General features: G+C 42.5%; 1 protein-coding gene and 1 long non-coding RNA gene across 5 annotated transcripts in view; one reads left to right on the plus strand and one right to left on the minus strand.

Moving 5' to 3' along the window:
* The window catches only part of b3gat1a (beta-1,3-glucuronyltransferase 1 (glucuronosyltransferase P) a), a 62,127-nt gene extending 54,869 nt beyond the window's left edge, over positions 1 to 7,258 (minus strand). The window contains exon 1 of one of the 4 annotated variants that reach the window (XM_084019865.1): positions 6,848 to 7,258. The gene's annotated coding sequence lies outside the window, so the exon portion shown is untranslated. The remainder of the gene's footprint in view (positions 1 to 6,847) is intronic. The other 3 variants (XM_084019864.1, XM_084019866.1, XM_084019867.1) reach the window with 3 other exon arrangements.
* Positions 1 to 20,778, plus strand: part of LOC311020067 — a 53,195-nt gene extending 32,417 nt beyond the window's left edge. The window contains exons 2-3 of the long non-coding RNA XR_014597866.1: positions 10,472 to 10,514; positions 20,421 to 20,778. This is a non-coding gene — a long non-coding RNA (uncharacterized lncRNA). The remainder of the gene's footprint in view (positions 1 to 10,471; positions 10,515 to 20,420) is intronic.
* The last annotated feature ends 6,314 nt before the right edge of the window (positions 20,779 to 27,092 follow it).

Consider the following 27,092-nt stretch of genomic DNA (forward strand, 5'->3'; position numbering starts at 1 on the left):
GGCAAACATTTCTCAATTGTGAAAGAAAAAACAATTCTGACATTGGGTCAAAGACATGCAAGCGTATAACACAGCAGTTTCGGACCAACCTACAGCTGAGTGTATTCGCTAAAAATCAGTTGATGGACATGAATAGAATAGAAACACGTCTACACGTTCATTTATCACAGACACGCTGAATTCAACTGTCTTTGTATGTGATATGTATACATGCGTGGATTGAGCAACACCAGGTAACGGGGATCAGTGGCTGGTGTTGACTTTGACATGTTACTGAAATAATCTCCCCGCGTGTTCACACTGCAGGGCGATCCTTTCCACAGACGTGGCGGGTTAAAGCTGAAGGATTCACGACAAAGCCCCTTTTCCCAAGAGGGTAATTGAGAGGGCTTGTTTGTGCCTTAAAACCAGGATTTTGTGTTGCCTTGTGTTTGCCATCGCCGTTGGCTAATCTGAGAATAATTACAGCAGCTATCCCTGGAATAAAAGTGGATCATCCATTTCTGATGGTCTTGGGAGGCCGCTGCAGTAAGTGACGCATTGGGTGTAAATGTTGGTATACCTGTTTCACTGTCAGATCCCATCATCATTGCGTTGACAGGGTGACGAGAAGTCCTCTGTCGTTTATGTGAAATTATCATCTCAGCCTCCTGACCTCAGACACCTACTGTTAAGCGCAACATATAGTTTACCACAGCCGACATTTAGCTCCGTGCCTCTCCTCCTCCCTCGGAGCTGAGCACTCCGCTCGAGACACAAGCTGTGCCATCTCCGCCACGCTGATAATAGGTTAAGCTCATTTTTACCATGAAGGACAGAATGAGGCTCTGCCTTTTCACTCCCTAATGTTACATAACGCTCAAAGAAAAAAAAATCTGAAGATAAGAGGAGAAAAAAAGGAAGTGTTTTCCTCTCTTGGTCGTAGCAGAATATGGTTTGACAGTGGGGGTGGAAAAGCTCGGGGGAAGGGTCAGGGGCTTTGCTTAGTGTATGTCTTTGTGTGTGCAAGCAGGCTGTGTGACTGCACATACTATACGCCTCCAGCAGCATCTCTGCTCCGTCTTCTAATCTCCAGCCGGCCTGATGAACGTGAATACCACTGATACCACAATGCCAGCTGTCCCTAATACCTTCTTTTTTTCGAACACAGCAGCGATGCCCCCAGGGACCACGGGCAACCACAAATGCACATAATGAGATTATACCAAAAAAATAAAAAATAATAATTTCATTAAGAAAAAAGGGGGGAAACGTCTTGGAATTGTGCAGCATTACTGATTGAACCCGTAAACAGCATTACAAGCCTTCGCAGTAAATCCCTGTGAAACGGAAAATTATGTTTTTCCTTTTATTGACACTCACATAAACTTGTCCAACAGATGGACAAGAAGTCATTCACTGACTTTTTTTTTTTTGCGATAAAATTCCACCCTGAGATCTGAAATATGAAAGACTAAAACCTGCTCCCTTCAGCTGTTCCAAACAGCGCCGCGGTTTATTTGCTGCGTGAACATATCAGCTTCCGTTTGACAGTGATAGGTGTTGAAGGGGACTCGCTGACTGAAGTCAATTGAAACAGCATCAACAAAAGAGCAATCAAACGCAGGGGTCTCCACTCTTGGCATAATTAATTTTGAGAGTGGCCTCTGTTTTTAACCTGGCTTTCCATTGAATTAATTACGCCATCTAACTTAAATGTTTGCTTACGGCTTGACAACGGCACAGTGATCAGTGTCGCAAGCAATCAGAAACAGCCACCTCTGGGAGACACAGCCCCTTATATTCTCACATTCAACATATACAATGTAAAACAGCAGGGCATTCAGTCCTTATAGCATTATGAAGGAAAAATGGAAAACAAAACGCGTATTAAAATCCCGCTTCAAGCATCCCATCCTCCTCTTACTCCTCAAACCCCGATCGGCCGCTTAAGTGAGTGGTGACGTCCTACATGATTACCTTCGGCGAGCTCTGCGGAAATCACTGAGACAAGTCAGGATGAATTCATGGCTCCAGCAGCTTTTGGAAGAACTGAACATCTAATTATTCTGTGCTGCCGGTCACCCCGAGCTGCTGCGATGTGCCACCGGCAAACAACTGCTGTCCCTGGAAGGGGAGAAGCTGCTGGAGAGAAGGCGGAGAGCCTCTGCCAGCACAAGTCTGTAGAGCACATTTTATTCTAATTCCTCTGCAGGACATTAATGAGCCTGGATAGTGGCTGTCTTAATGGGCAGCCAGACAGATTTTAAGAGCCCCATGGAGTGTAATCCACGGAGGTACGACAGCTCTGCTGCAAGGCCCGACAGATTGATCTTGGATTCATTTTTTGCTATAACTTTGCTTCTAAGCCGGTTCATTAAAAAGGGCATTTCTCTTAAGCCCCTGCCTTTGAGACCACCACGGGCCATAATAAAACCATGCCATCACATATTTTCATACAATTTAGACTTCAGTTTTTTTGGAACTGTTAACCAGGCTGACTTATATGACCAGACAAACACCATCATTTATAAGCCACCTTTACTTATTAAAGTAGTTCTCGCCTCCCTCTAATTTTAGATTCTTACCATCTGAACAAACGAGTGAAAGGATAATAATTAGTCACGAACATCCAGGAATATTAACTAGGACTTCAATTGTTTTTGCTTTTTCTTTGCTATCTATAACTGGAAGCATTCTCTAAGTTGCTCTTGTTGCAAGAGGACCTTTTACCCTAAACTGCATGATAGTGTTGCTGTAGGAAACCTTTGGAGAGCATGTATTTGATGAAAACTATTTTTAATCTAGTCTCTTTTTTTTTGTATTTTCAGGGCTGCACTATAACTGGGAAATACATGGTTGAACATCGCAGTAGCATTAAAATGTCTGAGGAATAAACCGAAGTCAACTGTTATTCTGCTGCTTCCAGGGTACTGCTAAATGACCAAAGAAAAATGAAATTGGATGTTGAACCCATTACAAAAGGCATAAAAGTACAGTTGTCAACTGATTTTCTCTATAAAAAGCAACGCTGCAGTCGACATGCTCATTGTGCAAGTTGACATCATAATGACGATTGAAACGAGCAACTTCATTGTCATTGCTCCTGACCCTTTTGGTATGAGTCGATCAGCACTTGATCATACTTTAGTAATAATCATTGCTTGCTGAGGTGAGAATGTCGCACAGCAGGAAGTCCGTAATACAAATGATAGAATATAGCACTTTACTTCGTCCACCTGAGGTGCATACTTTGCATTAATGAAGCCTCTCACGGGGCGTACCCACCAAACGCGATGAACGCGATTGAAACGCGCGACAAATGAAATCGCGTCGCGCTAGACGCTCCAGTTTTGACGCCGGTCCAATATGCCAAATAACGCCTCATCGCGGCATCGCGGCATCGCGTCGCGCGACGAGCCCGCCCAAACAACAACATTTCTTCCGCCATTTCATTCTCTCGTCGATCATGGCTGAGATAACCACCATCGCTGCACTGTATCTACTCTGGAGAAGTTCCCAGCTTCCCTGTAGAGGGGACAGGAACTATCATATAGCTCTGGGTGAGCGGTCACGGCGACTATCAGTGTCTCCTCCATCTTCTTCACTGGAGCGGCAAGCCGGCAAAAAGCGAGGGAACACCAGGACGTCCGTACGTCAGCACGTCGGTGACGATCTCAACGCTGATAGGCTGTCGCGGCGCGTCTTCACGCGAATTTGCCGCAAAAGTTCAATTATTTCAACTCGAGCGATGGCGCGATGAAGCGATGGCGCGATGAAGCGATGAAGCGATTTTTCGCGTCCATCGCGTCCATCGCGCCGCGCTATCGCGTCCATCGCGTCGCCCGGCGCGATGAAGCGTCTAATCGCGTCTTTGCATTGACTTTACATGTAATCTTGTCGCGCGATGAAGTTTCATCGCGTTTGGTGGGTACGCCCTGTCAAAGATCTAAAGACTGCCTTGGCATCACACTGGGAAACAGTCACGGTGACGAATGTTCACGATAGAAATCACTGCATTTCTTTGGGTGGGTTCTCCAGCGACTACATGATATTTACAACAGTAAGGAGAGCCAAGTAGCTTTCTGCACTTCTCAAGTCATATATACCTAAGAATGCACTGTAATGGTTGTTGAGGTATATGTAGTATCTATCTTATCTGATAAAGTTGATGTTTTATTCTCATGTCGGCTGCTAAGGCAGAACAGCTCCATCGGCGAGTCTGCCGAGAAGTTCGGCTCCCTTCAAAGAGGGAACCTACAGCGCGGGCATCAAACATTAAATGAATTTTTCCCACTTGAGTGCGGTTCAAAAACCTGCATGTGTGAGCTCTGAGCGTAGGCAGACGTGCTTTATATGCACCCACACACTCCCCCTCTGTTTCTAAACCTCCGCAGCCTCGTCTATAGCTTTCAAAACATTTGTGCCAACTGTAATCCCTCCGTCTTGCTGGGCTCCGTGAACATTATCACGCTGTTCGACGATGTGTCAAATGCTGCTGAGCTATCGATGATGAACAGGTTTCTGCCACATGTGGACATGCCCATATACAGGTATGCATAATTATGATTTGTTGTCCAGGGATTCCTTTTTTTTTAGGGTAAATGTGGTGACCACTTTACAATATTAATACATGTTTAGAAAATGCTGTTATAATGCATTTTATTTTGGAAAACGGCAATGTGTGGCCATGCAGCTTGCTTTGTGAAGTGACAAACTTCATCAACAAAGAGCTTCTTCCACTTCACATATTTATTTAGTTTGACCTTCTTCCAGAGAAGTTTGACAGGGCTTTTCAGAATTGTTTAAAGAGATAAACTGATAAAAAAAAGAAAAAAGCAATATACACCAGAACAGCAAATAAACTAAACAGAATTGTGGATTGACAATCTGGCCAACAAGCTTTATAACATTGAGAAGCTGTGGATAAAGCATTAATAAAAGATTTCCAACCATCACAAAGCAAATTAATTATAATGTATAAACATGTTACCCTGTGAATATGCCTTATTCTAGTCTACTTCATACTGTAAATCATAAATTAAAGTTGCACAACAGCAGCCACGTCATGCATTTTCTGGACCCTCAGCACTTTGTTTATTGTATGGCCCGGGCGGGCTCGAGGGCAACCGTGAACACAGAACGAAACGACAAGCCGTCCTTTCCATGAATCTGATCTGGATGCTATTTGCTGACATTGCTAGACTGAGCAGAAAACTAAATATACACACGGTCGGAGAGTGCAGCGCTATAGAAGCATGCACCCGTGTGAGGAACAGCTGGGGAAGCGCACAACTTCCCTTCATGCGGGCGTACTGTACAGGCCGAGAAACGGGGCCCCAGGTGTTGCTGCTATCATGTATGTAGACGAGGAAGAGGGAGGAGCAGAAATCCAGTTGTCTATGGCGGACTCTATACGCCTGTGGGTGTTGTAATGCATCTCCTAGTGTGGATTAATGCACACAGACCCTGCAATACAGTGATATCTGTCAAGGAGCTATTAATAATAAATTAAACGGTATTCTAACATTAACAATTACCACAAAGAACGATAGCTGCTCTCTCTGCCCTTCTGTCTTCTTGGAGGCTCAGTTTTTCAAACACAGTGGCTCGATTGTGAGAAGAAAAAAAAACAGGATCTTGAGAGACAGCGTATTTGCCCAATATGCCTGATGTCATGATGGGTGTCAGCGTGCTGTGACTGGACCAGTCAGAACTTCCAGGGAGAGTCAGGTTGATGTTTCCTGACACATGAGTAAGAACTTAGGACAGGAGCCCAGACCTCTGGCCTTGTAACTTGCACCGTGCAAGATTTTCCACTGACACTAGTATCAGTCCCCGCTAACAGCAAACATACAATTAGGCACTGAACCCTGCAATATTGACATGGCCAATGCACATTCACATCCTCTAGACTGCTACTCCTGTTTGCCCCGACTATAGCGGAGCAAATACGTCCTGCTCTTTACTAGTTCGCGATCAAAACAGCCAAAATGTGCCATCATTATCTGAACACATGTGGAATAGGTTCACTAATGTCTCTCATCTCATGCACCTGTGCTGTCTAAGAGAGGAACCACTTTGCTGCATCTTTTCGCAAACAAGCCAGGGCTTCCTGGGTAGGTGTCAGAAATGAGACCGTACAGCCCACTTAACTTCAACTCAAGCTTTCCTTTTCTCAAGCCAGTGCCCCTTTTTTTGTTCGCTTATGTGGACAAGTTGTTATTTTCCGACTGGAAGGTAGTGGACGGCTCCCCAGGGTCAACATCCAAAGTGCTCTGTCAAGACTTTGCTTTTTTCAGAAAACAACGCATTTTGTTCTCTCCCTCGACCCCTTCTCTCGTCATGCGTTTCATTTTCTTTCTTTTTTTTTAATGTGCACCACAAGGGGATGATATTCATATTCTACTGCAAATTCAATTTACATTTCACTGCTGAACTCACTGAGTCTGAACTCTAATTGGACCGTGTGCGGCAGCAGCCCGGCTGGACAGCGAAGAGAAAATCGCATCCTCCTCTGATAGCTCACCGGCCAAATGGTCATCATGAGGATTATCTGCAATTCTTTTCATCAGGCCAACGCTGACTCTTCTGCTCGCCCCCCCATGCTCATGCTGCCTCTCTGCGGCATGCAACATGCATAGATTTTCCCTCTCACTTCACCGTGCTGCTGCTGCTGCACGCAGCGACCCAGGGACAAAGATGGCAATCTATCTGCTGCCATTCCAAACCTCATCAGCATGGAAATTGGTTAATCCCTGTCAAGCTTATGCGCATACTTCCAAGTGGCTCTCTGATGTATATCTGACCATGCTGACCAAATCTGGCACGTAGAAGACAAGGGAGATAAAGTGGTATCATTATTTACCTCATTCAGAGACTTCGGCGTGAGCCTGCTATTCCCAGCGCATGCGGCAGAAGGACTCCCATTCATTCTAGAAATCCTGTTTTTGTCCCCGCTGTGTGTTGTCCCCCTCCTTCCTCTTCCTTGTCCCTTGTCGAAAGAAAGGCAGGAGTCAAAGCATCCCTTTCTATTAATCTGCCGTGCCAGCTGACACCCGCCTTCATGCCTCGGATGATGGAGATGAAAAAAAGAAAAGAGAAGGAACATCAAGCAAAGAGAGGGCACAAGCTCCCAGGATTTATTTTCCTCCCGTCCCTCTCCTCGCTGCGCTCACACACGCTGGAACAGGCGTGAGGGGGAGACGTCAGAGTGGCAGCGATGTAGCTATGTGTTTTTGCTCCGTGGCTCTTCACCTCTTCTTTCTCTCGCTCTACCTCCCTCCCCCCCTTTTAGTCCTGCTCTTTCTACCCCGTCTCTCTCTCTCTCTCTCTCTCTCTCCGCGGCTCGTTGGTTCACACAGACGCGGGCTGCTCTGTCGTGACGGGTGACACGGCTCTACGCTTGCAGAGACATCTGTGAATGTGCTTATGTTGGGAGACTAAAGTAGCCTCTTAGCAGAGATGGAGACCACCCTCCCCTCCTCCCTTCCAGAGATGGGCTTTCTAATGGCATGTACCATTAACGCTCGGAGCAGGGTGGGCTACGGCACTGAAAGGAGAGAGGGGGGAGTGAGAGAGACAAAAGGAGAGTGGGAGTCGCTCAGTGAGAGGGAGTGGAGAGCAGGCAGAGAGAGAGAGAGGAGGGAGATGGAGAAGAGGTGTTGAAAAGGGAGATGTGGTCAAAGACAGGAAAAGAGTCCTGTGATTTTTTTTTTGTCATAATAATTAACTATGCATGAAACATGGACCTCACTGTACAAGCCTTTCTGTGTCAGTTTTATTTGCAGATACACTCATGACCTCACCGTACAGATCCCTCATCCCTGAAAAAGACGTTTAAAGTCAACACCTTGTCCATATGCAGAATAACCGCATAGACAAGAGCATGTGTCGGTTCTGGCAGCGGTGAATTAGAGCAATTGTGTCATGGATAAAGCATTCCTCGTGCATGACTGGCCGCACAATAGCACACGCGGGAAACATATTGCGGAGATTAGGCGGAATGAACCAACATTTTGCATGTACAGTGTGGACAAAAGTAATTTTGTTCTGGATGTATCACCAGATGTCTCAGTGGCTGGCAGGGGCTACCTCCATGGCAATTCCACCGCATTTCCATCCCCTTTAAAAAAAAAAAAAGTGCACCATCTAATTTCAGGCGTCACTGAATAAAGAGCCTGTCTGGTGTGGAGGTGAGACAGCGTCTGGTGTGAGGATCAAAAATCGTCGCCTCAGCCAGCTCACCTCCTCTGAGCCCGGGGACCAGACCTGGCTCTCCGAGGCGCTCGGGCCAGGCCAGAGAAGACGAAAAGGAGGGCCGGAACACAGAGGTGGCCCCGCTCGAGGGAACTACAGTCCTGGACATTGCACCGTAATTTCCCTCAGTGTCCCACCCACACAGACATCCCGACACATTTTGTTTTTTTAATTACGTCTGACGTCTGATTTCTTCATTTTAGCCCTTACAGGAGGATGACAAAAAAAACGAGGGAATTAAAAATCACTAAATGGCCGTTAAGAGCGACGGTGTGTGCTGAATAGCCTGAAGAAAAGCTGTCAGATGATCTCGCAACGGCGCGCTACATTTCGCTGCACAGTGCCATGCGGTATTTTGAGCTTCAGTCCGGCAGTCGGCTCGGAATCTCATGGCTTGAGCTGCTGAATCAAAAAGTGGTGTGACAAGGGCGTTGAGTAGAACCATTTACTGGAAAGGATGAGGATTGGGGTCGTTATCTGATCAGCGTGTTGTATTTGAAAAGAAGACTATTGTGTGTACGTTTTTTTGTCAGCTGTGTGTGTGTTCTGAAGCTAAAAATAGGGTAGAATGGTAGACAGTAGCTGTTATTGTTTTAAGGAAACTGTAGTAAGGCATCTAAAGAGGATTTCAATTTCAATTTTTTTATTGCAAAGGGCTCCCTTTTTATATTTGGCTCCAACACATCAAAGTGGGACTGTGTTGTTTTTCTTCAGTTAGCCTGATTTTCTGGATTAATGAAACAATGCAAATGTGGAGCCTCAACCACAGAGAGCAGCCATCCATCCCGTTTTTTTAACTTAAATATATATTGCATGAAAGTGATGTGAGCGTATGAGAAATGACTGAAACTATTCCTGGCGGTTGCCACTTGTCAAAAGACAAAAATTCAATCTTCCCCTCACTCCATGCTGTGGTGAGGTTTCATGCAGATCAGGTGTACTGGAGACTCCAAATGACCCATCAGTGTGAATGTGAGCTCGAGTGCGTTTGATATATGAATCCTTTGAAACATGCTCCTGTGGAGGACTATAAATAAACTCGACTATTCAGTTTGCAAACGGAACACGTGTACGCACCTTGTCTGTCCTGACATACCAAGCAGCCACACAGAGTGAAGGTCATGTGTGTTGGGTCAATACATCAAGAGTTCATCTTGATCGTCTGATTTATTTGCAGCCATCAATCGTTTCTAGGGACGTAATGTTGCTTGAACAACTGAAATGTCTTTATGTGTGTGTGTGTGTGTGTGTGTGTGTGTGTGTGTGTGTGTGTGTGTGTGTGTGTGTTTAAAGTATGCCATGCATGTCTTAAATGTTTCAGAGCTCCACTGTGACTGTGGGTGGTGCCTCTTTCCCTTCTGGAGGAGATTTGATTTTTGATTTTTTTTTTTTCCCACAAGCCATCTGGCATGTCTTTTCAGGCCTAATAAGAGGGAAACAGAAAGGCAATGGAGTTCAGCAGATGATAGAGATCTGCACGCACGCACACACACACACACACACACACAGGACAAGGGCAACAGATGGACGGGGCCCCGATATGCTGGCAGCGCTGGAGCCAGGCCCAGTGGGCAGACCCCCACTGGCCACACTGGGGGTCCATTGATATCTAATGTTCTGACAGACTTTGAATTGAGGAGTTGCATCCAGTGAATGTATCTTTCTTTGCCTGGCACACGAGACTCACTTTGGGAATTGTTCCACACATGCATCTCTTTGGTGGACGATAAGTGGAGTTATCATCTGTTCCAAACCACTAAAAATCAATTTTGAGATAAGAGTATTCATCAGTCAGTACCACTGAAAGAAAGTATAGATTTCAGCTACAACTATTTATTTGAGAAATGTTCTCTGAATTATTCATTTAAAGGTAGAGGCCACTTCTGCTCCTGCAATTATAATCTCTTCATACAATCTTCATGTCGTCGATTTTTGTATTTTAGTCTCGACCAAACCAATATTCCACTGTTTTTTAGAGTTGTTGCCCACGTTGCACATACAGTGTATCCCATTGAATATAGGGACTTTAATTACAATATGTAATCTGTGACTAAATGCTCGGAACAATTTTTTTTGTCCGCCTTTCTATACTGTCAAATTTTATCTTTCAAGTCACAGTGTGAGAAAAATGCTCCCTGCAGTGTCTAAACAATGGCGGCAATCATTCCCTTTTGGTTAAAAATTCGATTCAGTACGGACACTTGGGCACAATTGTGTTTTTCATGTCTTGCAGGATGGTCTGAGGCACACACTTACCGGGGAACTGGAACGACAGAGTGAGAATGGAAAGGGGCAGCGGCAGGACTGTGTCAGACAGTTACGCCGTTTCTTTGAGCAGCACACGGCAGAGAGTGCAAATATGGCCAATAAAACAGCAAGTACATGACGACTGTGGCAGCTTGTCACTGTTTTTCCAAAAATGTCTGACTTGTATGTGTCTCCGGAGCAGACACCTCTACAATAAACTCTCCCTGGTGTGGATGAATGACACCAGCTTGTGTGTGTGATGGTTATAAAGAACATTAAACTGATACATGGGCAGGTGGCTGGACCAATAACAGCCTGTGTTATAGCTTCCCCCTGCATCCACAGCCTTGGGCTGTATCATTACTTGGAGGTGAGTGTGTTGCCAGGTGACCCCCCTCAGACAGTGCCTAAGACTGATAGATAGTGATGGTGCACTGGCCCCGTTTCCTGATAACAAAAGAGTGGCCTTCCAGGAGCCAGAATTAGAGAGCAGCTGTAGAAATGAGAGTAAACTTTATCATTTGGTTAAAATATTAACAGAAAAAAAGGGGCCTTGACCTCTTTATTGCGAGTGTTCTACTTCTGTGCAGGGTGGGGAATCACTGACTCTTCCTCACAGTGTTTGTCCAGACAGGGTGTAGGGCATCTGTGGGCAGCTGGGTGGATGTCGTCATATTTACGTCAACGTTATGTAGGAAATTATGTCAGATGGGCGTGTGGTCAGGAGATTGTGCCTTGGCAGCGTTAGCTTTGGGTGCACACGTAATACTTTGCGTGTTGACACACACAGTATGTCACTGAATCATCAGGAGAACAGCTATTTTGTAAAGATTACCGCCATTCTATCACGCCCTGTCGACATTTAAATTCAGTTTGAAATCAAGTTAATGATTTATTTATTTGTTTTGTGGTGCTCCAGTCTTGAGGAATAAAAAGCTGAAAAGCAACAAATAGAGCATCGGTATAAAAGCAGAAAAACCTGGCGGCATGACAAGTAAATAAGGCAAATGAAAGACACATTGATTGTCCATTAAAACACACATTGGATATCTTTTTGAATGGTGTTTTCCTGTTTTACCCTCAGAAATACGAGAGCAAATGTGTAAGGAACGGGTTTGTCAGCTGCACATGTCCACCTGACCGGCTAACTAGCTTATATGCCTTCATGTTTCATGATGTCATAAACATGAGTTCTTAACAGTGCATTAAGTGGCATGTAAAATGCTAACTTAACATATTTAATTGCATTAACGTACGTAGCTTCACACAGGATATGAACACCAGGCTCCTGGGTGAAAGTCTCGTGTCCATCCACCTCATCTTCCCTACACTGACTAAGTCATTTTTGTTCAACCTGGGCATTTGTGTGTCGAGCACAGCAATGGATCCAAATTAACTTTCCATTGGCATTGTTTCCGTGGTGCTGACACATAATAACCACCACCTAATGCGCTGTTAAGAGGCTGTGGTCATTTCATCTATTTCTTTAAGATCCCGCTGGCCTTACCCATGATTAATTACAGGACCAAGAGCCTGTCATGTATACATATTTTTGTGGAGTTACAGGTTACGTAAAAAAAAGAGAGAGACCCCATTCATATATAGCACACTGTGTAGTATTTCACTGCTGTGTGGGAGCTGGTCCTGGATGCTACTTTATCACAGATGGCGATAAGCGATATGAACAGTTATGTCCTGTTTTTTTATTGGATTTTGGGGGTTTGAGACTAACTCGTGGAGCTAACAATTTCTCATGTAGCTAGGCAGAGGATAAAACCTTCAAGTGACAATTGTTATTTCACAATAGCTACGGCCTCTGGCTAGAAATGATTTCTTCCCTAGTTTTGGCATTACTAATTGTGTTAAATTCAATGAATAAAAGCAGGAACAATAGAACCCCAAAAAGGACCAAAACACAACCTCCAGCACAATTATCTCTCCATACCCTGCAGTTCATATTACTCTTTTATCAGCAGTCCATTTGTTGATGAGCTCGCGATGGAGAAGTTGGATGTGCCAAGCTGGAGGTTTGTCAAGCGTCACTATAAAGCAAGTCATAACCTTTTGAACACAATTAGATGAATGGAGACGATTAGAAAATAGACCTAAAAATAACCCTGAATCACCCTTTAATGGTTTAATTTCATGGAGAAATGTGGTTGAGTGTTTTCAAAAGCTCAGAGGGGAGTGGCGGGAGGCCAAGTCTGCCCGATGAACAGCTGTCTTTGGCAACAGCAGGGAGGCTGAGGAGGGACTGTATTTACATTGAATTAGGCCATCAGTTGGACAGGGTCCTTGGCGTACAAGCGACTCAGACAGATCAACAAACAGCTGTCTGACGCCCGTGATTCAAGGGTAAATCCTTAGACACCTACAAATCACAGATTGACACTCCAGCATCTGTACGAGGGCTGAGCTCCTGACTGACACTCCAGATAATAAAAACACTGTGTGTGTGTGTGTTTTTCTTTCTCTTAGACCTGATATGCCCTTACTCACCAACAGGGGGCTATTTCAAGCCACCTTCAAGCCCGGCGATGTCATCAGCTAAGCTTATTAATATAATGGTTTTAGACATTTAAAGTGATTTACCATTGCACAAAAATGACATCAATAGAAGAAGAAGCTGAAAAATGCATCTCATGTTTTCTTGACCAACAAATTTGTAAATGGAGGGGTTCCCGCTCTCTGGGAATCCTTTAGATTTCCAAGACCGTATAGACCCTTTTACAGTTTGTAAACAATGAGGACGTTTCTAAGTACGCGGACGCAGTTTGGCAACAGAAGTGCGGCGGAGTGCAATAGTTTGTCAAGCTTTTAGGGCATTAACCACCAATTACACCAGTGAGGACTTTTTTTTTTTTAGTAAGTCAAAGTTGTGGTCAGTTGTAGTACCATTTTGTTTTGAGTGAAACCCCGAGTAGGTCCCATGGTGATCCAGTAGAAAGGCTGGGACTTCGCCTCTCTATAGGTTTTGAAAAGGCACATTTGTTTATGTCGACAGTCATTAAACACACGCTAAAACCCTGAGCTGTTGCAGGTATATGATGCAAAACAGGGTAGATTTTGCTGAGCATAAATGCCAGCTTTGTCAATTCCTGTGTATTGAATAAATTAGCAGAAGAGCAGACTTTGAGTATACTTGTTCTCTAAGCCGTAATCACAACAAACCAGTAAATGTGAAAAGAAGCAGCACAATTCTAACCCCGCTGACATCTTACATTGACAGCTGACTTACCATTCCCTTTTACCCAGACAGGTTTCTTTGCAGGTACTCAGAGTTCTTTTTTAATATCACCTTTGGTAAATCAGACCCTATGAATGATTCACCGTGTGTGTGTGTGTGTGTTTGTGTTTGTGTGTTTGTAACTTTGTGCCCTTCCTCAAGAATTTATTGGCAGTAGACAACTCCAACACATGAGGATGCTCCTTTTTTATATAACTGGCAAACCACATTAAATGGTCATGACCACCAAGCGCTGAATTGCCATTTGCCAATTACGATCGATCAGGCCCTCCTTGCTTTAGTCAGACTCTGTGTAAGGGAGGTCTCGCTGGACAATAATTAGATTGCTTCAGGTCTCAGATAAATCATCACATTTGTGCAACAATATTTTTAATATATGGAATTGATTAGAACATAATCAAAAGTGTTTCCTTAAATAATTATTACATTTTCGATATAATTTTACAAGGACTCTGTTTTTTCCATTAGTGAGGATGGACACACCTGTTTGACTCAGAAACCACACTTCCTGGAATTATGCATCGCTACACAGAGAGGTGTTAACCTGCAACTCCCCCCAGTGCTGTGTTCTGATGCTGTACAGTCCTGAATAAATGTTCGAAGAAAAAAACTGTGTGAGAGCTGGGATTTTGTGAAAGCTGTGAAGTCAGACGGGGATATAGGATGCGATCACATAGTTTCTATCCACTGAATAGTTGATGCTGTTTCATCAGTATGCATTGGCAAATGGTGAGAGTCCAAGAAAAAAATAGGACAATCTGGGGCTGGCGAAAACAGGCAAAATGACTCAAAACTGAACTCAACAACACATTCGCTGCATATATTAGATGATCTATTCGGTGACCCCGGCTCTACTTTCCATATCTGAAAAATCCAACACACATCACTCTGTTGTGAGAAAGCAATCCCTCTTTAGTATTTTCCATGGCATAACGACCTGCCTCCATGAAATCCAAAGGCAGCACTTTCCCATCTTAGATCGACAGCAAAGTCACACTTTGATTCTTTTTTTTGTTACATAAGTGTGATAGGCCTCCTGTTTGAGAGCTTTTGTAGGTGAAAACTGATGGGATTGATCATATCTATCCAGCCAAACTAATGATGATGCGTTGACAAACATCATTTAAGGCTGGTTTGATTACATTTTCATTATTCATTTGAAGATAATTCTCTATTAACATATATGTCATATATTTTTCCTGTTGTGCCATTATGAACATAGTGCAGTGCTGACGTTGATTGTTTTAAGCGGTTGCTTGAGAAATAACAGTATTGTCATTGATTTTACTAACTCAGGACATTTTAGTTTAGTTCCATAACAGAGCATCTTTAAGGAAACAGTTAAAATGATGTACCTTACAATATGTCCTATATGAATGTTTACTATATTCGTTACTGCAAAGGGCAACAACAAGGAAAAAACAATATTCAGCCTCTGCATTTAAATAGGGTTTGCAGTTTTTTGCCTCGTGAGCCCACGATATGCTTGCAAGGCAGGTTTGTTTCAAATTTATGGATGAGGTTACTGGAGTGCACTCCTGAAGAAAGCGCTGTGAGAAAATGCAGGAAAGGGGAAAATCCTCAGTTACCTTGAAAGCAGTGAGGTAATCAATGAAGCGCTGGCTTCAAACAAACAAACAAAGACCCTCATTCTAGACCTCCCTCTCCACCAGCCTCCCATACACACAGAGATGCCCAAACACAATTTCCCCCAAAAAATATTTTGGCCAGCTTTTTTCTTTTTGTTTCATCAAGAGATCAAAGCTCAACTCACTTTAGATCTTTAATAGATGCAGCGGAGGGAAATGCAAGGCGGATGGAGGGGGAATTATGTGTGTCGCCGGTGTCTGATTAAAGAGCTCGATCAGACATATGTTATATATTCCCATCCAAAATCTCAACACTCATCCGCCGCCATCACTGAATAGTCTGGGATTTGTGCATTAATGTTCCATAATGATAATAATCGGACGTATGACCTATTTTTAAATTTTTTTGTGGTTTTCAATATGAACAGAAGATAAGAAATACAAAAGAACTGGCCGTACCTTTTAGAAGGCTGGGTTGAATGCTTGGACTTACTGGGGATATTAGCATGAGGAACACTTCTACAACATGCATTGTCACGCACCGAAGCAATGCATTTAACCCCGGACGGCACTGTGAGCTTGTGGTGAAATGAATGCAGTTGTGAATGTGTGCTGCAAACGTGTGCAAATGTTGCTGAGCTCTTCTCTTTCTGTAGGTGTACTGATGGCAACAATGACAAGGTGAAACAGCTAATTCAATCCACTTTATTGATGTGAAGATCAATTGTTCAGAGGGAGGGATATTCATGTTTCAACGCTTAAATAAATGATGCGTCTGACTGTGCATTACATATGATACATTAATGACATGAAGCCAAGTTTCACAGAAAACAAGTCTCACTCAAGACAAAAGTCAAGAGAGTTTGTGTTTACAGTATTGAAGTTTTATGTAGAAGTTATATATCATTAATTTATGGCGACTGACAATATGAGTCTGAAATTCACACAAATCTGAGGTGTAACTTTCAGCCAATGGTTGACCTCCTTTATACTTTGGTTCCGCCCTCTGAGCTGTCAATCACAACAGAGCCAAGACAGAGCTGAATGTTAAAACGCCTGGAAAAATAGTTTCTTAGAACTGAATTTGAGCTAGAAGGAGGATTATTACGACGAGGTGAGATTTAGAGAACCTTGACAAACATTTTCATGTACGTTCTAGAGCACGACCGATAAAGGATTTTGAAGGCCGATACCGATACAAATGTTTGTTGATTTAAAAATCCGATATTAAATTTTTTTTTTCAGAAACGCGTAACAAACCATTAACAGATTTCCCTTACATTAGTTATTTGTAGTTATTTATGAGTCTTCACAAAAATATAATAATGCAGTTTAAAAATAAACTTGTTTATTTTATTGTCACAACGGAACAGAGGAACAGATTATAAAATGTATAAAAATACAAACTTAAGATATACAACTTAAAATCCCTTTGAAAGAAAACACAATAACAACAACAACCAAACACAAAGTTTCCAGTATTAAAAGACTTGGTAAGCTTCATAAATATAACTTCGAACAAGACTGGAGACAAATTCTGTTTAGTTCTATGAGGGTGTTTCGTATTCATTTATCGGCCATTATAAATGCCGATATCGGCCGATAATATCGGCCCGCCGATATATCGGTCGGGCTCTAGTACGTTCTGTAACATTTATTGAATGTGGACAAAACGTAAACAAGCAAACTCTTAAATCGAAAGTAATTTTGGCAAACGCGGTAGAGGTTTATGTAAGCTAGATGCCGATGTCCTCAATGCTATGGTCCTTTAAAGTATCCGTCAGTCATCAGTGACAGTCATGCCTCGCTCTTTTGTTGCCCAAATGTAAACTTACTGTCACTATGGAAGATTATTTTGAGAAGACACTACGCATGTAAGGACACGCCGTCCCTGACACGTCCAAACCAGATGCTGGAGGGTTGTGTCATGCTCCCACATCACGACATGGTCAGTGCTCCTAATTTGAAGCTGAGGAGCACTGACCAAGCGGCAGTACATGACGCATCGGGGGTGAAAATATGTTGCAAATTCCAGGAGCATTGGACAACCTTTTCATAACACAGGCGTGACACGCTGATGAATAAATTCTTCATTCACCCCCTTTTTGACCTTTATCCAATTTATGTGATGGCCCATGTTCTTTTCCTGCATCTTCCCCACTTCATATTTGCAGCGTTACATCTATTCAAGGCAACAAGCTGTCTGGGGGTTGCCCACTACCACCGCAGTCAGCCACTCAGCAGCTCCACTTAAGCGGAAAGCTGTTTCCTGTCATGATCAAGGGCACCTCAGCAGTACACGACGGAGCCTGGATTCATTTTTTTTCTTTTAAACTCCCATTTTCTCAGGTGGTCCTGATATCCTTTGATAACATGCCCAGTTTTACAATGTGACCTCTAACTATAATAAACCACAATGCCCCGAATATCACTGTTCACATCGCTTGTTATGTAAGGTTCTAAATAACAATCAATCAAACAGTTGCTATTTGCACATGTGCGCTTAACGTTGTGCATTCGTATCTCAAATCGGTGCATGCATCACCGGATTTGTAAATGTGTAAAATAATCTCTAAATGCGCACAGAGACGTCTGAAATTGCACAGGAACCTGCAAATGTGTATTCAGGATCTGTATGTGCATAATTCAGGATAATATATATTGAGATTTTAAAATGTTTTTAGTTCCATGCATACTCTTTCCTTCTGAAATCCTGGTAGCAACAAACGTCACCTTATACATTTTTTTGCTTGTGACCTCTAATAGAAAGCAGTGTGTCGTGTTTCTATGAGTTAGGGGTGTGAATCTTTGGCTTCCCGGCGATTCGATTCGATTATCGATTAGGTAGTTGGCGATTCGATTCAAGGAGTAATTTTTTATTTTCTTTGGTTGGAACGATTCGATTCAGTAACTTTTAACCAGAATTCTACATCCATGAAATAAACATGCGAGTGAGACTATCTGTATTCTTCTGAAAGGTGAAAAAATAAACAGACAACAGAATTACATATTGAACATATTCTATAAGAAAAGTAGTCCTGCATAATAATGTAATTAAACATTGCTCAGTTATTCTGAACATTTTTCAATAGGCTACATGCTGGGAGGGGAGAGAGTCTTAAAAGTCTTAAAACATTAATCATAATTAAGAATCGCGATTCATTCATTTATATTGATTATTGGTGAAGCCAAAGCCATTCATTCCATTTATTTAGTATATTTATTATAGTTAAATTGGTAGGACTGACAATCGATTCATCGATGACTCGTTACACTACTACTCTGAGTTGTTAGCAGTTCCAGCAAAGCGACATTTCCCCTCTTAACTATTAGATAACTGGATATATAGTAGATAACCTATCTCCACCTCAGCCGGATAAAATGTTACTTAGAAGTTGACAAATCGACGATTACATTGATGAATTTAGAAATAATAAATAAATGATCACCGATGTGATTCTGTCACTGAAGCAAATCATGTTAGGTTTGTGCATTTGTGAGAGCGTAAACATCCAAAACCCCCAAATCCCCAAAACCTCAGCGGTGCCAAGTCAGCACCGAAATGCTGTGCTGTCCAGCAAAAACAAATCAACGCGCAGCTGGGCCCAGTGTTTTTATTTATTCATACTACACAGACGTCCGCAGAATTCTTTGTGTCTACAATATAATACACAAGAGTGCAGTGAGGGACGCATGAGAAATGAGAGGAGAGAGAACAGCAAACAGTACGCGACAAACACAATAACGCTCCCAGTATGCGGTGGAGCGAAAGCTCCGGTCTACAGTTTAGAACAGCTGACTTTTGATGAATTGATCACCGGTTCAAATTGTCAAACCAGCTAGAAAATCAGGAAGAAGAACGAGCATTGCTTCCCCACGCCTCCAGAACAGTGTGGAAGGTAATAAAGCTTCAGTTGCTCCTGTGGGGCGAGCTCATCATAGTTTTGATATATAAAAAGAAAAGAAAAAAATGACAATAAATGCGTGCATTGGGGAATTTTGGGGAGCTGACATGCAGGCGGAGAGGAGCGAAGCGATGAAGAGTGCCTGCAAGGGCAAGCTTAAAGACGAAGCACATTTCCTCAGTCGTAAGGGGCGGGGGAATTGCTTCAATAAATCGTGGCAAGGAAAAACCATCTTAGACTAACATTGATTTGGTCGGGCAGTGAAGCAGGTGTTGTTGTTGCATTGATTTCTCTGCTTCTTTGTTTGCCACTGATCAAGTCCTAAGCATGGGCCTTGCCTTGAAGGTGGAAAGTGTCAAAGCTTTTACAGTCACCTGGGGTGCTTGTTGTTCGGTACAGGAAAGTGCAAAGCCACAGCACTAAATAATTCCACTCATCCATCCGTCCGTCCTTCAACCCCTCATCCCAGGGATGCCGAGGCCACATAGAATGTACGATCACGATTTATGGCCAAAATAACAATCAAAGATTACTCTGACCAATATTTAATGTATATACAAAATTTATTTTTTCTGGTTGATGGCTGTTAGTTTAGGAAACGCTTGATTAGACGTACATTATATGAATGGAGAACCCATTTTACCATTATCAAAGCTAATCATGTTTCTAAAACTGCAGGAAGCCAACATCATTATCGGTGATTAATGTTAATTTAATAGTGCAGGCGTAGGTACTCCCCAGGGTCTCCTCCCCTTTGGAAGTTGTAGTTTTTTCCCAATTTTAGGATGGTAATAGTTCAGTTTCGGCCATGATAGCACAGTGACCTGCATATGTTTTAAGCACCAGTGATGCTTATGGAGAATCCGAAGATTGCGAGGTAGCAGCCTATTGTGAATTTCTTATTTCTTGTTTTTTCTTAACAACATGCGATGACTGGTCAATGCTTTGAGTTTGTAGCTGTATTTCCCAGCAATTTGTTTTAGCAAGTTAGCACTATCTTCATTATCAGAGGTGGTAAGACTGTTCCTTTTATGATTAGAATTCCTTTTATGGTTGAATTTTTTTTTTTTACATCATATAAACAGGCTGTATTCTGCCAAGCTACTACGTAAAACATTCCACTGTATTCAGGGAAATAGTGCAATAAAGTCAAATGTACCATACATGCTCTCTAATAAAAATCCCATCTTGCAGGTCTGCTGCACTCCGGAGACGCTGCCGGGTGAAGACCTTTATCGGCTAAATACACATCGTGTTGCAAATACAGCAAATGCCGAAGGATATTATCTTCGGAGGGCTTGAGGGACATCGCTGGATTGGCAGAGGAGACAAAGGGAGCGTAAAATCAGTTGATCAAGTGATTTCAGCATGCAGTCGCTCCACAGAGAGGTCACCGGTTTTTGCTCTCCGTAGAACTCCCCTCCCTTGTCCTATGTATTTTTAAACAGGGAACTCCATGAATTGTTTATGGACATTTGTTCCCCACAGCTTCTACCAAATGAGTGTCTTTTGTACACAGGAGAATGTCACAGTTAGCATGCAGAGAGAAATACAAAATATGAAGAACTGAAAGAGTTATTACATTGCAGACTCTTAGCCTCGTGGTTGTACTTCTGGCCCCGCAAAGTGGCAATTTATGTCTCTAAAAAATGACTGAACAAAATTAGAAAACATGAGGTTTTAGGCAGTTTTTGCAGTTGAACCAGATACATGTTTTCCATTTTAGCCCCCATCAAAGCAATTTCCCATGCAGGCCTTTGGAAGGACAGCCAGTTAAAAATCCCAGGACCCCTTTACCTGCAACTTCAAAGGGCCTTTATACAGTGTCTGTGCACAATAAGGCTTTCATGAGCTTGTAGGGATATCGTACTCAAAATACAGTGGATGTGTCAGATGGAGAGTCTGTCCCTTTTCCATTCAGTACATTTCTTTATATGTTAGTTTTCCGGTTGATATAGAATTTACATACTTTTTCTGATTTTGGACTTCTTGTAAAGGAACTTAGGGAAATAGGTTCTTTCACCTTCTTGCCAAGAGTTGGGTGAAAAGACACTGCTGGAAAGTTTCAGAGTAATATCAATCTTCTCCCATGACTCTCGGCAAGGAAAGCTTCTACGACTTTTTGGCAGAATAATAGTCTCGCCCTCCTGAACCTCAGTTAGTCAAGCTCTCATCACATCATCTCATTAGCTGTCTACCATTAAACGGCTTCGGTCTGAAAATCAATTAAGTGGGCATCTGTAAAATTCCCTCCAAGAAAAAAGGAGAAGGAATACCCTCTGACCCCAAACCGAATAGTTCACTGCAGAGAGTGGTGCAGTATGGCTGGCCAAAATCCTCTTTCATGAGACTTCATATCTCAATAATAATCATATATCATTATATAGCATGTTTTCAGGGAATTGAACAAATAAATGAATAGTCTGTTTGAAATAACCACTTGGTAAAGCCTATACACGAGTGAATTAAGTACTTGAAAACTGATCTGAGTACTTTCTCATTTAATTAAGAACTGTAGTGTGAAATGAACATAGCAGTTTTCAAGTAAAATTATAGAGAAAAAATAATCTTTCCACATATATTATTATAATTTGAGTTAGGATGTGCGTGTCAGTATCAATTGAGATGATGGGAATTGTGTGCAATGATATCTTGATGTACGATTTAATCACGGCATGGTTCCATTTAAAGACGTTAAATTCCTCATATTGAGTTATGGCCCTGGCCTAAGGTTCAGATGTTCATCTGCTTTTTTAATGGGTTGAGCAGTACACAGCAGACACTATCTCACAGCTCTCATCCAAAGCAAACAAAGCAGATATCTCAAATGCTGCTGAAAAGAACAATAACATCCCAATAAAAAAATGGCCTGGGAGTATATACAGTTTGCCCATTATAAACGCGCATCTCCTTTTGAAAGTGCGCTTACAGCTCGATGGTGGGGCTGACGCAGCCAACCTGGCCTTCTCGCACTTTCCTCAATCTGCAAAGAGGTCAGTCCGTCCTGCCCTCTCCTCTCCTCCCAGAGCATCGCTCACTGCCGCCCCACATTCATTAGTCTAATGAGTTCAGCCACCATCCAGGCATCCAATGACAGCCGACAGTCACACTGATCGGCCCGCGTGGGCAGCCCTTATCCAAACGGCCACTCCTTCGAAATGTGATCCGCATCTCTGACCGGATCGATGGGCGGCAAGAACAAAATCCTCATCGTCACTTTCAAGGTGAAAAACCGAGATATAAAGTTTGTTACTCCACATACGAATGGAATGGATGTACTGTAAGTGAAAACAGACTCACAAGCAGTTGTATATTAAAAATGAAAACAACTTTCTCCATCTCTGTTAATTTACTGCTATCAAGTGATGCGATTAGCGGAAGCTAATTTTAGGCTTTGATTCCGTTTCCCGTTGCTTTCAAGGACTTTGGTGGTTGGATTTCAGCCGACGACGCGGTTTGGTTCTGATCCGTCTGGGGAAGAGGGAGAGCTGATTGTGGGTCGCCACTGTTGGGATTCTGCTTTCACAGATAAGATAGCCCCTCGGAGACATGCTGCCTGAGAGCGTATTGTCTTCCATTTCCAAATTCAGTCGATCATATCTGGGTCAGAATATTTGGCTAATTAGAGGGCAAACAGTTTTTTTCCCCTCGTAATTCCTCAACGAGGGAGCTGTGCCACACTGAGAATATTTTTCAAAGACAATAAGACTGTGACTGCAGATCCCCGATGGGCTTTTTATACCTCCATTTATAACAACGTATCTCCCGCTCATCAGCACTATAATTTCCTGCAGAAATTGTGTCTGGGCACTTGGTATTCAATAGAGGATGTTTATCAGATTATATGAGCCACGTGCAATCTAATTTGCATGTTTCCGAGGGGCTGGCATCACGACTCCACCGCTGAAAGCAAGGAAAAGAGCAGGCAAAGATTTGATTGTCTCTGAGCTCTCGCACTCAAAAGAACCCGAGTTCAAGATGTTTAATTTCTGCACCCCATCAGATATGCCCCCAGTGCAAATTAGATTTACACACATCCCACAAAAAAGACATTGAGATAGCACTAATAGAGCACCGGGCAGCTCCCTCAACTTCCCCATCTGTATTCTGTAAGAGAAAACAGTATAAGCTTGGGGGCATGTTGTCTACTTTAGCAGAGTGTGTTGTTATTATATAAGTATTCCATAATAATAAAACAGATATAGATGTCAAAAAAAGAATATAGCAAATTTGAACTATGATGGCCATAAAAAACGGGACCACTCATGCAGAAAATTAAAGGTTTTGTTGTGCAAAGATCGAATATCATTACACAAACCATGGTGAGTGTGCCTCAGCTTACAGTACCTCCTGCTTCACCATCTCTTTGCTTCCCTTCCTCAGTCTTTCTTCCTAATTGCAGCAGACGTCATGTGCCAGAATCACACCTCAGCACTCGGCTGAAAGAGATGTAATCAATAGAAAGCAGTGTCTTATCCCCTTTGGTGCCATGTTTATCCCCCCTTTTAATCTTTGTTTTCTTTTTTCCTCCTCTCAGATACACCATCGTCAAGTAATTTGATAAAGAGAAAACTATCCCAGGGATTTGAGCTTTGCTTCAAGTGCTGCCGTCTGCTTTTAAAGATGGAATGAATAACTTCTGTACGAGCACCCTGAGGATCCCAGATGGTCGAGGTTACAGACCGGACCTCTTCAGTTCCGACACAGCTGTGGAAGGCTGATTAAACAAAGGGCAACAAATGTTATAACAAGTTGCAAAAATAATGTGCTTTCAGACAGAATGCACGCAAAAAAAAAATCTGTTTGCTTTCTGTCTGAACTGTAAGAATGAGTCAAGCCAGCGCAGCGTGATCTCGTTATCGTTTTCCACTTGGGCAGAAGCCCCCTTTTAGTGTCTTGATGCAGAATGTCTGCACATTCTCAACGAAGAATGAGCAGACCAAAACAAAATAGAGTGACAAACATTTTCTATATCGATATATTTTCTAAGATAAGTGATAGGGTCCTCACAATATTATACAAACAGTTTTGGCTGTAGAATGTAGAAAGGAGCCTATAGGCTGATTGCAAAGCACCTTTAAATTATAGATAACATACAGCTGCATTCAGACTGGCCCCACATTTCCTTTCATAGATTTATATAAAACACACTTAAGCCTGTGGCTTGGCTAGATGGTTCCAACCAATCAACATTTTAAATTCAACATTTAATCAGTAGCAATGTCAATCCATTCCTCTTGTAAACTTTGACTGAATGACTAGATAATCATTAGTCTTGTTTGGCGCACCCGAGGAGTGTCATCACACCCGTATATTGTCTGGACTGGTTACTTGGGACACTCAAGAATGCAAGTTTCGCTACACATCACAGTATATTGTATATTACTGACTCATCAATGGCGTGTCAACTCAGCAACAAAGATAGATGACACTAATATCTCTGGCCCTTCACTCTGCCCTGTCCATGACTTCCCAGCTCCCCTCGCTCTCACCAGGTAATGACCGAGATGGGATGGAAAAAAATGGAGAAAACTCCAACTCATTTGCTGCTCGCTCACCTCTTCACCCTCGCATCTGTGGAGAATGAACTTTTTTCAGCCTGCGAGAGTCTGGGAGGACTGAACGCTGGACTGCACTCTTCCATCAAAAGTAAAGAGACAAGTGCAATCATCATTCAGCAACGCAATGATCGTAAATACTGTTGCTGTTTACAGTCATATCGCTGGTGTGTAATGAATGGGAAAAACCAGTGTCGCACACATGCCATACGCTGAAAAGAACTAGAAAAATCAAAATGTCACAGCTTTTTGTACAGTGTGACAGACGCATCTTTTTACTTTTTTCACAAGCATTATTTCTGTTGGAACCGTACCAGACAGGGGATCTGAGGGTATTATCAGTGTTACCTCATTGGCATCCACTGTGCCTTTTTTTGTCACAAATTGAAAGTTAGGATTTTTTACTAGCACAGCAGAATTAAATTTGAGCGATATTTGGGGATGTATATTGTATATGTAATGTATATTGCTCGACATGTTGGGGTGATGCACAGAATACACACACAAAAAAAATTAACTGTAAAAGGTAAAACAACAAACGTTATCAACACGCAAACGACAATACTGCTTTATATTTGTTTGATCATACGGCCATTCTAAATACGCATCCAAAAACACTGATGTGAAAACCACAAGACTCTGCTGTTCTTTTAAACCGGCCACCAAAAGCAGATTTTGCATTACACAGCTTCAATATGTCTAAATTACCCCTTCAGTTAAAGGTCTAGAGGAGCTATTTCTGACCATACTGCACTCTTCTGACCTGTGGAGCGTAGTTCATGTTAGCTCTGAAGTTGTTGTGCAAGGCCTAGCCTTTCCTCCAAGAAGAGGTAGGGGAATGTCCTCTATTTTCTGGCAACAGCAGACAGATGTTGGGTTTCTTCTGGGAAGCATAATCTCCATGCAGCAAAGCTGAGATAAAACAAGTTTAATGCTGTAAAATCCCGAGGTTTTATCCCTGCTCTGGTGATAACACACATATGGCTCAACATCTGGGCTGGGGGAGGGGCCGAACAGCGGCTGGCCAGAACAACTACCACCACAATTAATAATACCACACTAGACGGGGGAGGAGTCATTGCAATTCTCACGGCACTCATGCTTCAGACATCTTTTCATACGGATTTCCACATCCCTTCAAATTCTCGATTAATCCAAATTCGGGCGATTGGGAGAAATTGATGTAAAATCTTGGATCGTGCAAGTGAAATTACTGAATGATTTGATGTGATGATGTAGTGATGAACTACATGTTTTCCTCTGACTTCTGTAAGCATCACATTATCTTTGCCTGCTGTTAATCAAAGAGCACAACCACGCTTTCTGGTTCGCTGCCCTTGAAGGGGGTCTTGTGGGATGGTTGGGTCTTAAAAGCAACCGGTGCCTTGGATATACGTGTATGCATTTCTCTCATTTTATTCTCATCTGAGGTTTCGCAAGTCTTAAAGCTCTATTTATTGTTTCTGTATTCTATTTGAAACATAAGGTCAGGGCTGCTTAAAAACCTTTGGGGATCATGGGTGCTGAGCATACAGCTTCACACTGTGCATTGTGCCAACAGCAAATAGAGAAATGTTGCAACGAGACGCAGGCCTTTCAATTTAATTTTCTTACATTCTTATATTTTCCTAAGAACGGTTAAATTGTATTTTTAAATGCCTACCTGTTTCTTGATTGACTGTTAAAACCTCCTCCATGTTTTCCTGCGGTATTGACAATATTCTGGACGATGAACATTCCCGCACCACTAATTCCACCAGTAGACCAGAGTCTTGTCTCAATCTCATCTATTTCCATCATATTAAAAGCTTATTTCCTGCTCCATTTTCCTGGTGGGCTTTTCATTTGAAATAAAGGCAGGAAGGAGGGAAGCTTTGTAGATCATTGACAATCAACAATATTTAAATGTACGTAAAACTGGCAATAATAAATCTATGATTCTTTGTTTTGGTGTAGAATTTACGTTTTAACTGATTCAGTTTCTCCACGTGTACATGTACACGTTTAAGGCCCGTGTTCCTGTAAAAATGGTATTAAGTGCATTCCTGGATATTAAGGTCCTCCGCAGTCATCCGGACTGATGATGCGGTGAATGCATGTACATGTCAGCGATGACGATCATGTAGAAGCATGTAACTCACCGGGAAACATCCCCAGATGAGAGGTGAAATATGGGAGGGAGGCACAAGAGCTGGAAAAGAGAAGACATTTATAGCTCTATCATGGAAATGGATTTCACTATTCATTACCCCGAGGACTGATGACACGACTTTTAATGCTGAATCATTGTACCGTGACTTATCCTATC

This window comes from Eutrigla gurnardus, assembly GCF_963514095.1.
Source record: "Eutrigla gurnardus genome assembly, chromosome: 10".
Lineage (NCBI taxonomy): Eukaryota > Metazoa > Chordata > Actinopteri > Perciformes > Triglidae > Eutrigla > Eutrigla gurnardus.